Consider the following 17,615-nt stretch of genomic DNA (forward strand, 5'->3'; position numbering starts at 1 on the left):
AGATAAGGGGGAGGACAGTGAGATGTTTAGAAGATGGTAACTGTAGACTTTATTTTAATAAAAAATAATTCTGAGTTGTTGAACCTTTCCATAATTTGTCACTTTACAATCAAAAGCTTCGATACTGTATTGGGATTTCATGTAATAGACCACCAAAAGTCTATTACTTGACTTTTGGTGTAGTAAAATTCATTACATGTAATGCGTTGGACTGAGAAGAATAGTTTTCACGTCTTGTGACAGATTTACAATTGGAAAGGTTTGTACTTTCAACAAATGAAAAATACTCTTAAGCTAAATCCTTCCATTGGAGGCCTGGCCGCATGTTTAGATTTACTGTTTTGTGGTAAGTTGAAATCTGCCTAAACGTGAGAAGGGTTCCAGATAACAATATTTATTTGTCTATTACTTATCTTGCAGAATTGACATGCCTTTTACACTGTAGTATCATCTTCTAAAAGTTAGTGGAATGAAAATGCATGACCCATTCACTGAATGCAACAGTGACAAAAGCTTTTGCAGACTTTGTTCAACCAAAGGGTTTCTACAGTCATGGCAGCTGCATTAGTTGTTATGCTATCCGCATTGGGAGTTATATTGTATTTACATGCATTTACCCTTTAGCCTTTGTGATCAATATTTAGCCAGTGTACATACATGCTGTTTAATGTGTTTGTGTATATTTTAGGGAACACTGTAGTGTTGACCCTTCCTGTGGGGTAGGCAGAGCTCAATGAACCACTCCGGCTGCTGCTGGGCTGCTGGGCTGCTTGGGGTTGAGGGTGACAGGCTTTGGAAGTTACTGGAAGTTTCTTAGGATTGTTGCCATGCGCTCGGTCCAGGTTCATTCCTGAAGCCCAAAGGGTTACAGAGAGTGGGTTTAAAGGGGAGGGAAGACGGGTACAGCTGCAGTCAGATGCTTGACCTGGCCGACCTTTAGCTTACTGCACGCTTTACATACTGTTCTCTGCCTGCAGATACTGTTTTGTTTTTGTAAACCTATATCCAAGGAATATTAAAAAAAATTTCATAGTGGTTAGAGAGCCCAGAAATTTTCACAGGCATTACATTTAAACTTCTCTTATGGTTTTGCAGACAATGTGAATAGAAAAGCGATGCTGACTTCATCTATAGATTCCATTTAAACCGGAACATTGAGAGATGTTTATAACATTTAATGAATCGCTGCACGCACATTCACCGCTCTAATTAATATATTAAAGAAACCCATCCCTTATCCTAAGTTCTCGGCAAAATAAAGATCTAAGTCTACCACACTAATAAAGAAAAGTAATCTTGAGAAGAAACATTGTGGCCATTGTTCCCATTTCTATAAAAGCAAACAGTGAAAAACAAACAGTCTGACAATATACTTCTCTATTTTCATCCTGTATTGTCTCTGGACTATCTGGTTGCATTGTTGTTCTGTCTCCTTGTTTTCCTAAATATCACCATCAGCCTCTTGTGACGGATGGCAGACCATCTTGACTCTGGTTCTGCAGTGCATCTCGTCTGGTTGAAAAGTTTTTCAGTCTTCACCCAAAATCAGTCTTAAAATCTGATGCAATCATGTGTTTGCTATTGCTGAGCAATCTCTTGTAATGATTGTTCAGCAGTCATTATTTGTTTTGTTCACCTTTTTTTTCTCTCTTTTCTCTGGGGTTGCTTCTGTTGTGCTACAGACTCAGCTCCATCCAACCATTTTACCAACCCCATCGTTAAAAGGACCAGAAGAAAACGCCCCAAAAACCCGACTGTCAGCTTTGGTTGTGGTGATCAAGCTTTCCAAGTATTATGCTCTCAGTACCTTCATTTTACTTGCCTCGAGTCTTCTTGTACCCTAGACTTACTTTTGTGGACCTAACCTTAAGTCCTCACTGCGGAAACCTTCAGAACTTTAAGTCTCTTTCTGAGTCGACTATCACTGCCATCCCTACGCTAGATACAGTCGAGCATCCACTGGAGCTATTCTCTGGTCTTTCTTCTCAGCTCTATTACCATAACTCATTTGCATCTCTGCACTTGTGTATCATCAGCAAATGCTGACAAGCCAGAGCACAGGATTTCCAGGGCACTACACACCTTCATCCCCTGATCATCCATCCACCACAGCCACCTTGGGATCCTTAGTCACTAATACAATCGGAGTGAGACCAAATACTTAAAATCTGTCCACTTTTTTAAGAGCTACAATAACCTTAATCTCTCTTTTCCCCAATCTTTTCTAGGTTTACTGTTCAGAGCATCAGACACTGAAAGGTGACTGCAGATACCGTTGCATTCATCAGCCTTTTATAGGTATGCCTGTTCAATTGATAACAGGAATAGCAAATCAACCAGTCACATGACAGAGACACTGCATTAAGGGAACTGGATGTGGAGATGATGATTTGAGGTTCAGATTGCTGATGTTGTCAGACAGGCTAGCCTCACAGAAACTGATTGGAAATCCATGCTCAACCATCCCTTGGGTTTACTGAGAAATAGCCACATTGATAGTGGTGGTCATACGGTGAGGGGGATATTTTTTGAGAAATCATGGACCAGTTGGTGTAGATAAAAGTGAAGTGACCTGCTAAAAAAAACCTGCAGTTCAAGTTCTCTTGATGGACGCTGCTTAGGATTCTTGGTTTAGGCTTTCTTCTAATATTTCAGTCTTTATGGCACCCCGGTTGTATTTATTGGGGACAAATTCATTGTAGGGCTCCTTTTTTTTTTTCTTTTTTTTTACAAAGCACTCGTCAGTTATTGTGTTCAACTTGTGTTGTTTCTTTGCAGGACACAGCGTCACAGCTGCCGCCAAAGGACCCAAAGCTACTATACTCTCGGCTGAAAGACACAAATAAACAAAGCCGTAAAACAAGAAAATCAAAGACAAAAAAGGGGTCACAAATAATGAATGTACAAAAAAAAAACATCTAGCTGAACTGCACCTTAGGAGTCTGTCTCCAGGATGAGTGAGGGTTAAGAAGCCTCTAAGCAGACCAGGAGCACAAAGGGACTGGGCCCCGTCCTGTGTTACTGTTAGCCAGGCCCTTTAGATGAACTTGTCTCCTTTCAGCTGGCACTCTTATGCCCAGGTGTGTCCTTGTGTTTGTGTCTGTGTATGTGTCTGTGTGTATCCGTGGCTCTGACATCTCTTTGGCCCCGAGTGCTCCATTGAAAATAAGATGGAGAGCGAAGCAAATGAAAAGAGATAAAGTGCAAAACAAGGATGAGAGCAGGAATAAAAGAAGAGTGGCTTCCATGCATTTCAGGGCAAGGACAATGTCGGGCCTTTCTCCCACGCTCTGTCCAACACTCTCTCTGTCCCTGTGGTTCTACTTGGTGTCAAACAGCTACAGCTCATATATACATTTATTGAAAGCCTGGCAATAATTTCTTGGTCAGTAGGCAAAACTACAAACTGGCTTAAATCCCTCATATTTTCTTTTAAATGTTATAATTGGCAAAATTCTGATGATGTTTTATAGGAATTAGTAGCTTAAATTTATAAACTGTCTACATACCTGGTAACTCTTTAGTATCTAAAAGAGTAAAAAAAAATCAATGTTTTATATTTCTGACTGACCCAGGGTCCGTACTTTCCCAATATTGCAATCAGCTTACACCTCTCCTGGGTTGGGTAGCCAGCCAGCCGTCCAAGCAACCATCCAGACAGGCCAGTGAATGGCTCTGTGCCAAGGCCAATTGAGAGGTGCTACTGTGGTTGAGAACCAGAGGGGAGATGGTCATCCATTATTCATCACTAAGCTAAATAATCCCCAACAGAATTGGTCTCGTCTTGTCTGGCCCAACGGTAGGGAAATGGATGAGATGGTCTGGGGGGCAAGAGGGGAGAATTTTGGGGGTTGGGGAATGGCAGGGCTGTCCACCCCCCAACCCCCCAACCCATTTCGTTGTAGTTTAGTAAGATCTTTTTGGGGGGCCGAAAGGGGGTTGCTAGCTTTCTGTAAGGGGTGGGAGAGAGGGTTTCTTTAGGGATTAGATGCAAATATGTCTTTGATAGCTTTCACAGTCTGTGAGTCCTATTCTGTTTATGGATATTCATATTAAGTCTAGTCTTCAGAAACAATCCCTGGAACGAAAAGTAAAAGCTACTGAGTTGAGGCTGGAGCACCAAGGCAGCAGGGGGTTCTAGGGCATGAAACGGACCTGAATGGGCTCTCCCTTGACCCAGATCAGGAGCAAGGCCAGCAGAGAACATCAGTGTTGTGTGCGACACGGGACCAACTGGGAGATGAGCACCCACCCCTCCTCTTCTCAGCGGGTCCTGTTCATTGAAAGCAATAATATGACAAAATCTAAACACATAATTTTGCCTTGACCCAAATAAAAGGTGTGGCACTCCATCAGAGGTCAGATGAAACATGCCCATCACCTTCTCTTCCCAAATCTTGTTTCCTGTGTCACTGTTTTGTCTGAACCTGTGTTATTTGCAGCAGGCAGCTGTTCTTGGTGCCGAAGGCAATTCTTCTCAGGTTGCTGTCAACAGCCAGAGGCTTTACCTCTTCAACACTGGCCCAAGCATCTGTAAGTATGGATTTAGAACCATGTCTGACTTTCTTCCATGGTATTTAGCACTTTAAAAGAAAGCCTTGTAAAGATTTTTTTTGTAAGTTTAACGAATGAGAGCTCTGCTACAGCATCAATGCTGAAATCAAAATCACACTAGTAGCAATTTGGCCTAAAATTGCTACTAGCTAAATGACAATCAGGATTCACATGCAATTACGACGACTGTAGTAGGAGAGAATAAATTCATCAAATGTCTTGTACCATAAATAAACTTTCTTGTTGAGTTATTTACTTCTTTTGTTACGATTCACCCTTCTTCCTTTATCCGGATTTTAGATTAAAAAAAAAAGGTGCCTAAAAGGATTTTTAGCTTGATTGTGGAAGGGGAAATATTTTTTGCTCTGACTGGAACTTGCAGGAACTTGTCTTATACCCAATAATAGCATTACTACTATTGTGTAATTTTCAATAACAACATTATACGAAAACAAATAAATTACATCAACACAAGAAAAATGTCCTTTTTGCTCTGACTGGAACTTGAAGGAACTGTTGTGTTATATTCAGTAATAACGTTATCTAATCCCATACAGCGATATGAAAACACTTTTCTCACCTCGACATGCTGGGTGCTTGAAACTGGAACTGAAATTGACGGCATACTGTGTTTTTTTTTTAGAATGTAAAAATACATGGAAAAATATGAAACTTTATGCTGACCGTATATTCTATTTGTGGTTTGTGAAACCTTTACTCTATATGTGAAAACAATGCATGGAGGTTCTTATTCCTCATAGCATGTATAATCTCATCTAGCGAGCAGGACGCGTTGTTACAACCCTAATAATTAGATAGTTGTGTAACAATTCATAAATAATTATTCATAAGAGTAAAAGAAAAACAGACAGTCATAAAAATGAACACCCCCAACCGATCCATTTTAAGGGGACCTTAAAAAAAAAAAAAGCTAAAGACTGCCAGTGACATAATAAAGCCACCTGTAACATCATTGTTCTCCATTCAGAGTTTATAAATGATTAATGTGAATAAGACGTGGGTTTGGCTTGTAAAAGTGTACCTGTGTGCCGTTTACACACAGCCATGAGGTAGACCAGACATGGCTAGCGCTCTGCTCCGCAACAGGTCAGAGAGCAAGGGGGAGAGGTGTTGCAGAAAAGGGTAGAAAGGGGAGGATTTATGCTCCTCCTCCACCCCAGCTGGGACTGCAGTCTCTCTCCTCTCTTCACAAAGTTCCTTCCCCCCCATCCATCCCACGTCCTGCTCGGCTGTGTAGGGCTGCAGGTCATGAGGTTCATGAAGGATATAGAAGCTTTCCCTCTTTATCTGTGTGTCTACAGTCCTGCCTGTGTGTGAGTGTACTAGGGGGTGGGTAGGCACGGCAGTCTCAGGGGCATTAGGGTAAAAGGAAGAGAACCAGACAGTTGATTATTTCACTTAACACCCTAACATGCATAGACACATGCAAGAAGACATGTGCATGCAGCCCGTTCTATATTCTCTCCTACGGCCCCATGCGTTTGCTAGATTTCATGTACAGCGGGGCCTTGCACTGGATCCATAAGAAGGTACGGATGCACGGACACATGCCCACCTTTCTTTGTGAAAAGTAACATTGCAAAAATGTAACTGAAAGTCCAAATGTCCCATGACTGCTTTTATAATGACGGACAGAGACAGGGTTGTTGTTGAACATTGCTATAATTGCACATTTCTGAATGCCGGTCAGTGTAGCTATTAACATGGTGAGGAGACAAAACGGTTGACACAATGGACTATGTTTTCCATTTGAATGTGTTCTGTCCGTTCTTTCACTGAGATTGGTGGGGAAACATGGCGGGCTTGGTGAGGAGGAGGGGTGGGGGGTCACAGCTGATGATGACCAGAGCAGAGAAATTTAGTTTGGACTTCCTGCACAACAGAATAAAACACATAGCCTACCTTTCGGTTTATTTGATGTATATGTTTTTTTTTTTTCATGAGTACAGTTTTAGGTAAATATGCCAAGTTTAGATAGGACTTTTATTTGTGCTTCTGAGTGGGAAGAAAAGAGGGGTTTGGGGGTTCTGGGACCCACTCTCCCAGACATGCACTGACCTTTCCAACCAGACAGGGATAAAGGGACAAGGAGGGAGGGCTGAGGGCAGAAGGGTCTGGCTGTAATAGTGTGTGCATGTTTTTTTTTTCTTTTCTTTTTTGGTTTTGCATACATGGCTGCATCCATGTGTGATAGTTGATACTGCGAGCCTTTGAGCCACACAGTTTGCTCTAAAAAAAGATGCAGATTTTCTCCTGGTGTTCATTTATCTCATCGCTACGTTTTGAGCTCATGCTTCACTCCTCTCATCTTTTGCACTGACTCGCCAAATGTCTCAAACACCGAGAGGTTTTTCACTTCTTGGCACAACAAACGTCAGTGTGTCTAAGGTACAAGATTCAGTAGCATCGAGCATAATTGTGACGTGAAAGGAAAATGAAATGTTTTTTTTTAATTAAAAAAATCCGAAAAGCATGAAGTTTATTTATATTTAGCCCCCTTTACTCTGATACCCCTACATAAAGGAGTGCAAGCATTTCATCAGTCGCTTGATATCAAGTAGAGTCCATTTGTGTGAAGGCATGTACACGGAAAACTTTTGTCAGTGGTGATAGACTTACCTTGTACATCACCTTGAACACATCCCAGAATCAAATGTGGTAGTGGCAGCATTATGCTGTGGATGTTCTCCTTTTGAAAAGGGACAACAAACTCAATGAGTTTTTTCACAATTTTGAAAAAAAAAAAAAAAAAAAAACTGTTAAAAGCCGCAAAATACTTGAAAATGTTGTGGAGGTTAAAGTTCAACAACCCCACCCCAAAGCACTAGATTAGAAGTTTGGATCTAAATCCAGTTCAGAATCAGTGCGGTGAAAACTCAAAAAGTTATTTTACAACAGTTGGCAAAAGCTTCAGTTTCTAGATGTGCAAACGGGGTAGACACATTCCCAAAATAACTTTCAGTTCTCACTGCAGCAAATTGTATTCTTCAAATAAATATGTCAGAGTAGCTGGATGCACGTTTTTGTTTCTTGTAAAATACTTTTTTGTTCGACTTCACAATCATTGCTTTGTGTGGCTTTGTCATATAAAATGCTTCTAAAATCATTACTGCAGGGCAGTGCATTGTGCTGTTCTCTCAGTGCAGTCTATGTTTAAAAAGTGGGGCAGCTTCAGACCCCCTTCCATCAGTTTGTATGAGGCAAAGGTAAGGCCACATGAGCAAAATCCGGCTTCAGTAATGAAAGGTCTAAGTAGCGCACTTCTCTCGTGAAACAATGCCACGGTCTCTTTATTTTGTGCGTTAGCTGTTGCGCATACAAAAAGCTCTTGATACGACCAAGGCGCAATTTTGTGTCATCACAGTTTCAGCAACATGAAAGTCAAAAATAAGCGGGATCAATTTTGACACACTCTTTAAAATTCGCCACGCTTATTCCTGAATGTTTTCTGTGAAACTTGCTTTCCACTGACGACACGACGAACAAAATTGAATATTGACATTTTTATGTGTTGTCCTTTTTCAACATTTGTTTACTGCCAGTCTCTATTTTACTGCTGTCAGTCAAGAGCATACCAAAAAAAAAAAAAAAGGAAAGAAGACGAAGAAGTAAATTCAGGCTGACCCTGCAGCTCTCAGAGGAGGATCAGACATTGATTGCAGTTGTCTCCCTCTCCCCACCTCTCTCTCCGTGGATGCAGACAGGACTCTTTCTAAAGCACACAGGCTTGAGGGGGTCTTTGCTCAACTGGACCACCGATGATCAATACCTGTCACTTCTGTCTCGTCTGACCAGAGGCCTCCCCCCACCCTCTTTCCCCCTCCCACCCCACTTCTGCTCTGGTGATGGATTCACATAAACATGAGGAGACCGGAGAGCAACATGCGCGTGTGTATACATGAAACAGACGAACGTGCTTTCCAACACACATTCGCTCCGTCTAAGAGTGTTTAAATGCAAACACGAGATATGTGCGCAAGTATGCAGGAGGCACAGAGACACACAAAGCATGCAGTCAGATGGACAATCGCACACTCACACACACCGAGGTCAGACAGGCCATTCAGACCCAGACACCAGCCTCTTTTCTGGGGTCAAACCAGGAGGCCAAGGTCTACTCTCTAACCCCAGTGGCCCTTCAGACGAGCACACAGGCACACAGCATTCACAGTGAACCCGCTGACCAGCCGAGACAACAGAGAGAAGGGCGGTGAGGAGGGGCGGACGGGGGGTGAAGAAAGGTTTGATGGGGGAGGGTCTAAGGATGAAATAATGGGCTATAGCGCATTACGCAGCAACAGAAAAAATGTCAGTCTCCGTTTGAATATGCTAATATGCATTAGTGTGGCACATTTATTATTCAGGAGCACTTTTCAAGCTTTATTGGCTATGCAGGACTAATAAGTTCAGGTGTAAGTTTGACACATTTTGCCACGTTATAACCACAAACTTCAGCAGCGATTGTTTTTGACTTGAGCGTTTTGCGTGAAAGGAAACTAACTGCACGTCAACGTAACCGCATCATCGCCGGAGTGAATTATGGTGGTGCCTGCATCATGCTGCGGGGCTGTTTCTCCTCTGATAGGAGAAAGGTCCACCTTCAAGTAACAACCCTCAACCCACATGGACGATGGAATGGCTCAGGTCGAAGAGCAGTCACGTGTCCATTCAAAGTCTGGATCTAAATCCAAGTAGGGCTGAAAGGACCGGTCGGATTAATCAGTTACTGGAATAATTGTCAACTAATTTGGCGATTGATTGTTAACTGGAATATGCATACTAGGTAATTTTGTGAAAGAACAACAAAGTCAAAGCAGTAGTTAAACTAAAACTGCATAGAAAATAAAAACATTTTGCATTTAAGATAAAACAACAAAACACCGTTTCTGTAATTGCAGCGCAAGTTGATTTAACTTAGTGTTGAATCAGACGGGCCAATTTCAAATTCAAGCCACACTCATTGAATTTAAGAGGCAAATCTCAATAAAAGAAATGAAATTGGTGAGTACGAATACCTCTGCGAGTCAAAAACCTGTTTGAGCAAACTATTTGCTTCATCACTTTGACATCTTTTGTGAAACAGAAATACAAGAGGAGTTTTAACAAAAGCTTGCGTTCTCTCATCCACTCATCTGACTGTGACTTGGGGCTGCTTCTTCTTCTTCTTTTTGCACATTTTCCTTTCACTCAGCTTCCTCCTACTTCTTGTCCTCTCCTTACCAAAGAGACCCTTGCTCTGGCCAGTCAGACAGATAAGGAAGTGGAGGGGGCCAAGTTTACCACAGCAGATAAGCTGTAATTGCAGGGCAGTAAAAGGAACAGCATCGAGAAGAAAGGAAGCAAAGCGTTGGAAGGCAGGAAGAAAGCGTGGAGACAAAGCGACGAATTTGAGCTACCCGAGAAATGACTCATGTAAGCCGTGACAGTTATCTGCGAGAGGAACTTTTTTTTTGCTCGTTGCGGCCATCTACTTGCCGCCTGGGATCAGTGACTGCCCTCGCACAACAACGGCCAGCCTTGACCTCTCCTGATAAACAGCGGCTGCAGACTAACTAGCTGAACAATCACTTCTCTGTTATGTGACATCACTCAGCCTGTGCTTCTGTAAACTCTGCTCGTTAACTCGGACATTGTGTTCCCACACACAAAACCAGCTGTTCCAGTCTTGTGTACTTTTTTTTTTTTTTTTTTTTGTGTCATAAAAACTAGAAAGTCATCGAAATAGATGTTGTTGGCTTCAAATCAGCAGAAAGAACAATTCGTTTTCCCATATTCAACCCTGCTGCTGCGTGTTTTCAGGTGTTAACTAACACAGCCTGAACGAACGCGGCAAGAGGTCAAAATGGGGGGACTGTTTGTAATGAGAGGGTGCAGACTGCACGTAAACCAGGAAAACAAAAACAGTAGTTTTGCAGATATAATTCAGTGACTGGGTGTGGGAGAATAAAAACAGCCATTACTGATTGTAATCAGACCTAAATTTAAAGCCAGCAAATAGGTATTTAGGACACAGATTTGATGTTTTTTTTTGGTTTTGTTTTTTGGAACTGCTGGTTTTTGGGTATGAAAAGGAGGAATCTTGAGGACATTTCGTACCTATAATGACAGACGGTGATTAAAAGTAAGCTTTAATCATCTGTTCCTTGAGGAAACGTGATTATGTGCCTCCGATAAATAACGCTGGAGGCAGGAGGTCCATCGCAGAATCACAATTAGTTCGAATCGGCTTGTGATACAAAATCTTTAGAATTTCATTAAGAGTAATTAAATGAAATTATGATTTTTTTTTTATTATATCAAAAATTCAGCAAAATATTCCCTCTTATGAACTAAGAGTAATAAACTGATACACAGAAACAAACTGCTTTTGTTCATGATGGTTTGTTTAAAAAGACAAAGGGATGAATGGCTCCAGACTCAACAACATCTCGGCAGTGTTTTAGTTGATAAGCTTTCTGTTTGGGGATAAGGCCGTAGTGAAGTCGTTTTGACTTCACTAGCACATAATTGTAGCCGGTCTTGCAGGTTTTTGCTCATTTTTATGTTATTTTTTTTGGAAGCTTTTCAAGAGTTAGCGCAGAAAATGAAAAAAGACATGTTAGAATATTTGCTAGAGACTCCATCATGATTAGATTTCAGATGCTTTACGCAAAATCTGATCTAGTTTTACGGAAATAAAAGCTTTATTTAGCCTAAGAGTAAATGAAAATTCATTCAAATACATTCAGTCATCAACATGCACACTGGTCTTTCGTAATGCACAGATATTTGAAGAGACAGACGTAGCAAAGTATGAAAGTGTGCACGATGGGGATTCTTCTCATGTTAACCTATAGAAATCTATTAAAAAATAATTTCAAAAGTAGTAAAATGAGCTTGCTAAAATGGTTTATCTTTTTGTCTCAGACTTTGTCCTGAGCGTTGCTCAGAGGAGACGGCGGCTTGCGCTGTGTGACAAGCAGGTTTACAGTTGGCGGCTGGTGTGACCACCAGCCCTTACTTCCTTCCTCCCTGCTGGCCTGGGGAAGAGTGTGTGTCCTGCTGCTCTGTTCCTCCACGCTTTAGGCACGCATGTGTGTGCATGTGTGTGTATGTGTGCATATTTTTTGGTCACACTCCGCAGCTCACAGGAGGTCAGGTGAGATTGGGTTTGGTTCCTGATTCTCGGAGAAGTGGACAGCTGCAACATCTCACAAATACAAAGACATGAGATACACACACACACACACACACACACACACACACACACACACACACACACACACACACGCACGAACACACACACAATTGTTCTTTTTTCAGTTTTTTTATTTCCCCTTTTACATCGGCATGCGTCATTGAATGGTAAAAGTGTTCTCTTCTTCCCTTTATTGTTTACTGGTTGACCTGCTGAAATTAAAAATAAAATCTTATGTTGGTAATGTTCAAGTCCTCCTTTAACCTTTAGCAACAAATTTGGTAAATGTCCATTCTGTAGATAAAGTGCCAGTGAACACTCACCGTCTGCATGACTGTCAGTCAAGGATGCTCTTGGACCGGGGTTCTCAGGATGGAGAGATTGTAGTACGAATGACTTAAATGGATCTTATTGGGAGCTCAAATTTGAATTTACATTTTGTAGCATTTGAAAGATACTCGGAAGAATCTGGATTCATAATTGATCTTCTACCTTTGCAGAATTTACAGAGCATCTAAGTTGTTTGGTTTCCAAGCACAGTCTTGGCTTTTCAGCAGAATCCGCAGAAGTGTAATTTATCCACCCCAACACCAGCTGTGATGCGTCTTCCTGATTATCCTTCTTTCTATCCTGGTGAAAAATGAAATTTGGTTAAGCTTTTACTGAGGAACTCTGCTTTTGGTTCTGGTCCAGCAAGGATAGAACTTGCAGGAACACTGAGCATCTTTGTCCACGTATCATCAGTTTACCACTATCATGGATGGAAAGAGTGCTGACCAAGAAAAACAAAACTTCTCCCAAAGAGAGATCTTCAGACAGTATTGGAATGTGCTGCTCCCTGCATGGACAAGCCAGATGCCATAAGTGGGAAAGCTTTATGGCGAAACGGAGACAAGATTAAGCTTTATAACCTCAATAACATGTCGAACGCTTCAAGGCTAAGATCACTGAGCTAACTGTGTAGCATGGTGGTGGTGGGGCCATGCTGAAGGTCTAATTTGCTGCCAGTGGTACCAGTGCCTTGAAAAAGGTGGGTTGATCTAATCAAGGACCAAGACCTGGACAGGTGGAACGCCCGGCTGGCTGTGTGTCGCTGTAGTCAGAGGTGAATTTGCAGCATCAATCAAGGATGCGATTGTTATATAATCATTCAGCCTGGGAAAAAGACCGGTTCAAAGGTATCATTTAAAGCACCAAATCAATATGACATTCATGCCTGTGATGACGGCATGTAAATTTCGCTCCATTGCTGTATCTGAACGCACATTTCCCTCTGAATGGATGGAACCCAGAACAAATTATTTTCTGGTGTCTGAGCGCATTTTAAAGGTAATAATGTGTTATCTCATCACCTGTCTCCCCTGTACACAGACTTATCTATGGGGGCATTAAAGCTGCTTCTTCTTATACCGGCTATCTTCACCAGCAGTGATAAGAAACCAGAGATGGACCAGTGCACACACACACAGTAAATCTTTCTATCTTCATGAGGGCTTTGCATTGCCGTCCACTCATTTCTATAACCTAACCATTCCCATTAAATACCTCACTTAAAACCTAACCATTCCCATTAAATACCTCACCGTAAACCTAACCAAAGCTCAATTCACACCTTAACCCTAAACCTTCAACCCAAAAACAGCATTTTTTCTTACGGGCCCCAAATGGAGAAGTAGGCCCTCACAACGAAGAATTTGTTGTAAAATTGGGCCTTACAAGGTGAGAAATGCTAAAACACACATACACACACGCGCGCACACACACACACACACACACGCCATAAACAGGTTGTCTGCGTAGTCTCAGAGACCGGTGCTTTGCGGCGATGCACCGGAGGAGCCGCAGTCTCCTGCTCTCTTGGCTCTGTGTAAATACACTGCTCATTGTTTATACAGCACAGTGTGGCTTCAGGTTCCAGAGACCATCACTCTGGGTCTGGGTCAAATCGCCAGAAACACACACACACACAAGCGCACGCACCTAGAAGTATGGGAGCATATGTAGCCCCACGCACAGACACGCATGCACTGACGCTAATGCAAACCAGACTCCCTCTGTCCCTCTTTTCTTAGAGAGAGGGAGCGGTAGTAGGGAGACCGCACAGTGCTGGAGCTCGGCCAAATGGACCAGCGGAGCTTGTTTGGAAAGCTTTCAGTCAGAAAGCCACTTTTTGGCAGGGGCCCTGTGAGTGCTGCTGAGCCCTCTGAAGCGGGCTGGAGCTGCTAAAATAAATAATGGTTAGAGCTGAGGGGGTAAGAGTTGGTGTGGTGGGGGGAGGGGGGAGCGGAGAACGGGGGAGGGGGGCATAAGGGTAGCAGGAGGAAAAAGGAGGGGAAGAATGGAGGGAGAAATGGTGAGGTGAGGAGGAGTGGGGGTTAGAGACCGCTCCTGTAATTATATCTGTCAGTCGACACCAAAGCACTCGGACCGCCGGCGCTCATGTTTCCCCTCACTCGCTTGCTGCTACCAGATAGGAGCGGGGAGCCGCTGCGCATGTGCGTGCCTGGATGTGCCGCCTGCCCGCTCCCCCGCCCTGCGTACATTTTTTCATGTAAGCATCAGCACATGCCTGTGAGCGGTCTTGTTTGCTCCCTGGGTGGTGTGGGTGCATAAAACCATGCAGGGATGTGGGCCTATGTGTTGCTGGACTTGTGGGAAACAAACCTGGTCATCCTGGGAGAGGGAGATAAAGAGGCGCTTTCCATCAGAGCTACGTCGGTCGCTCAGCAGGGAACGGAGCTACGAGCCCCTTTGCGCCCCGAGTCGCAACAAAACGGCTTTGGTGTTCTTCAGCTGATTGTGGCGCGCTAAGTGTGCACAAGAACAGCCACGTGTGTTCACCACTGTGCATCACATGTTATGATGAAAGTGAAGCTAAGCTACTAATTTTGCCCAGTTTTTTGTGCCGCGTCTAAACTAAGTCGGCTCCTCTGTGGTTTAGCAGGAGGTTTTTTTTTTTGTTTTTTTTTTTTAATGTTATCTTCGTAAACTTTAGTAAAAACTTCAGTAAAAGGTCAACAAACTGGTTTTGATTCAATTAAGTTGAGTCATATCCACTATGGCATCAGGTTACTGAAACTGGTGTCTTCACCAATGAGCTGGCAAATTTATATTCTTACTGAAAGGATCGTGAGTTTGATCCTCTAGCCTACGTTTACTTTTTGGATCTGAAGAATGCTTTCAACTGCGCCCTTCAAAGTGTATTTGTGTCTCCACTAGGGGTTTAATGGTACACAAAAATTACAGCTCACTCAGTCAAATTGGATGTTTCAACATTTTCCAACCCCTTGACACAGATTCTCAACTGGACTTAGATCTGCACTTTTGCTGGACCATTTGAACATATAGATGTCCTTTTTTTTGTTCTAAACCATTCCATTGTTGCTCTCGCTGTGAGTTTGTTTTTGGATTGATTAGTTTTATTTTCATGCTGGATTTTTTTTTTGTGTATGTTTATTTGTAGCAACAAAAACTGGATATGAGTAACTCTTTGTTGAGGAGTTAAATTTAACTAAATTTAACAATTTGGTGCAAGTCTGTTTTTGAGTACAAGTTGCTGACTATTAGTTGTAATTAGATAAAAAGAAAAACATTGTTATAAAATGCACACCTTATGTTGAAGGGTCAAGATTAGGGTTTTCCATTTCAAAAATAATTTAATGAGTCAGAAGAAATCTTTTTATCAACTCCTCCAGCAGCCTCCAAGAAGTTTTCTTCCCAGATCATTCTGTATTTAACCTGATCCCAATGGACATGTAAATAGATAGATAGATTGATTATTTCATAACATATTAGTCCGAGATTTATGTCGATTTCTTATTCCGTGTAATTTATGTTTTGAAACCACATAAACAAAACAAACGCATGTAGTTAGATTTTAGTGTCAGGGAAAAATCAGTCAGTGACTCAGCTGGTTTTAAGGCAGAGAAAGCAGAGAGCTGAAACATAATATTGGACATTTTAAACAATGTTCCATCATTTAGTTTAACGTCTAAAATCTTTGTATTTTAAACACATGACGTGAACTCTAACGTCGTGATTCCACTCATCTAACAAAGGTTGATAAACTTTACCTTCAAAAACTCTTTGCCACTTTTCTGTCCAACAGCGTAGGAGAGTCTTTTGTCTTTTCACATTAACACATTAACATTGTTCCATCATTTGTTTGTCCACATTTTAACTTTATGGACATCTTCCTCAAGAAAACTTTATAAAAAAAGAAACAACCATGCAGCCATTGAATGCTCAGTGCAGAAAAGTGACTTTACTATCAAATTTGTTTTTTCCTGCCTGAACTTTTCATTTGCTGAAGAGCAGAGTTTTGCTCCTTTGCATCACCCACGCTATAAGACACAGATCTTGTGAACAAGTATTCATTGGTAACTCTTACTCAAAAAGTTATCAAAAGCTGTTGATATGTTTGTGACTGTTGTAATTTACGTGTGGAAAAAACTATTAAAAATCTTGCCCAGCTTCGAAGGTTCGAATCTCAGCTGGGAGCTATTTCCGTGTGGAGTTTGTATGTTCCCTCTGAGCATGTGTGTTTTTTTTACAGGGTACTCACAGTCCAAAAACAAGCATGGTTGTTTGTCTCATGTGTCCCTGCGTCAGCCTTGTGATGAACTAGCGACCTGTCCTGTGTGAACCCTGCAGCTTGCCTGATGAAGGCTTACTTCAACCCCTGCGACCCTGGAGAGGACAACCTAAGTATAGAAAATGGATGAACTGTTTGCCTATTTTTTTTTTCTTTTCTTTTTTCTGTCAGTCCCATTTACTCAGCCGTGACTGTCTGGTAACATCAGTAACGTGAACTGCGGTTGAAGGATGTTCTCTTTTTATTTTATGATCCATGCAAGTAGAAAAATGCATTTTCACAACAGAATATATCAAACTGGGTTTTCTTCAAATGAGCTAGAATGAGAGGCATAAAATGACCGCAGGTCACTCTCTTAACACCACATTACAGTACATGAGAGGGACCAGTGTGGAACAGCACTGCAGAGACAATGCCACTGGAATGTTGTTAACAGCTTTGTGGACAAATAATCATGCAAGCACACAATAAAGGACGATTTAGGAAAAACCAAGTAAACTGACTGTTTCTTGCCTGTGGCGAGAAATCGGAGCACCCAGAGAGAACCCACACATGCACCGGAGAACATGGACACGGACTCAGAAAGGGATTAAAGCCCAGGACATTTTTGTTGAGACGCAACAATGCTAACAACCCTATCATCATGCAGCCTTTAGGAAAGTAATATGGATTTGAGAAACACTTTAGATGCATTGGTGTAAACAAAGCAATAAATTAGGGTAGCAACTGCACTTTTAAAAGATGAACAAGAAAAAGGCAGTTGCACAGGAAAACATTTGTGCAGCGTTCATTCAATTTTCAAAGGACAGGAAGCCGTGGAAAAACAATAAACATCCATTTGCATATGCTTATGCAATTTTACAAGGTTTCGAGATCCTAATTACACCATTAATGAAGCTTAAATGGCAAACATTTACTCAGGTACTTTGAATGGGCTTAATAAGGAAAGCCAGATTATGCAAACAAACATTCCTCTTTGCTGAACTTTTCTTTTAAATGTTTAAAGCCTCTAATCTGGTCAAAAGCAGAAAGCATGCTTTCACATATGTAAATCATTAAAATATTTTACTTGAAGTCCAAAACGTGGCTTACCTAACTAAAAGGTAAAGACAAGGGTTTTGAACTAAACGGATCTCTTAAAGGTCAGTATTTTTAAAATGTCTCTCTTAGTTAGGTAAACCATGTTTTGAACTACAATGAAAATATTTTACTGACTGTCACATTTGTAAATGTGGTAATATGTTATTCACATATTTCACATGTACTTGT

The sequence above is a fragment of the Poecilia mexicana genome, unplaced genomic scaffold (assembly GCF_051168715.1).
Source record: "Poecilia mexicana isolate PSO_F unplaced genomic scaffold, ASM5116871v1 scaffold_1, whole genome shotgun sequence".
NCBI lineage: Eukaryota > Metazoa > Chordata > Actinopteri > Cyprinodontiformes > Poeciliidae > Poecilia > Poecilia mexicana.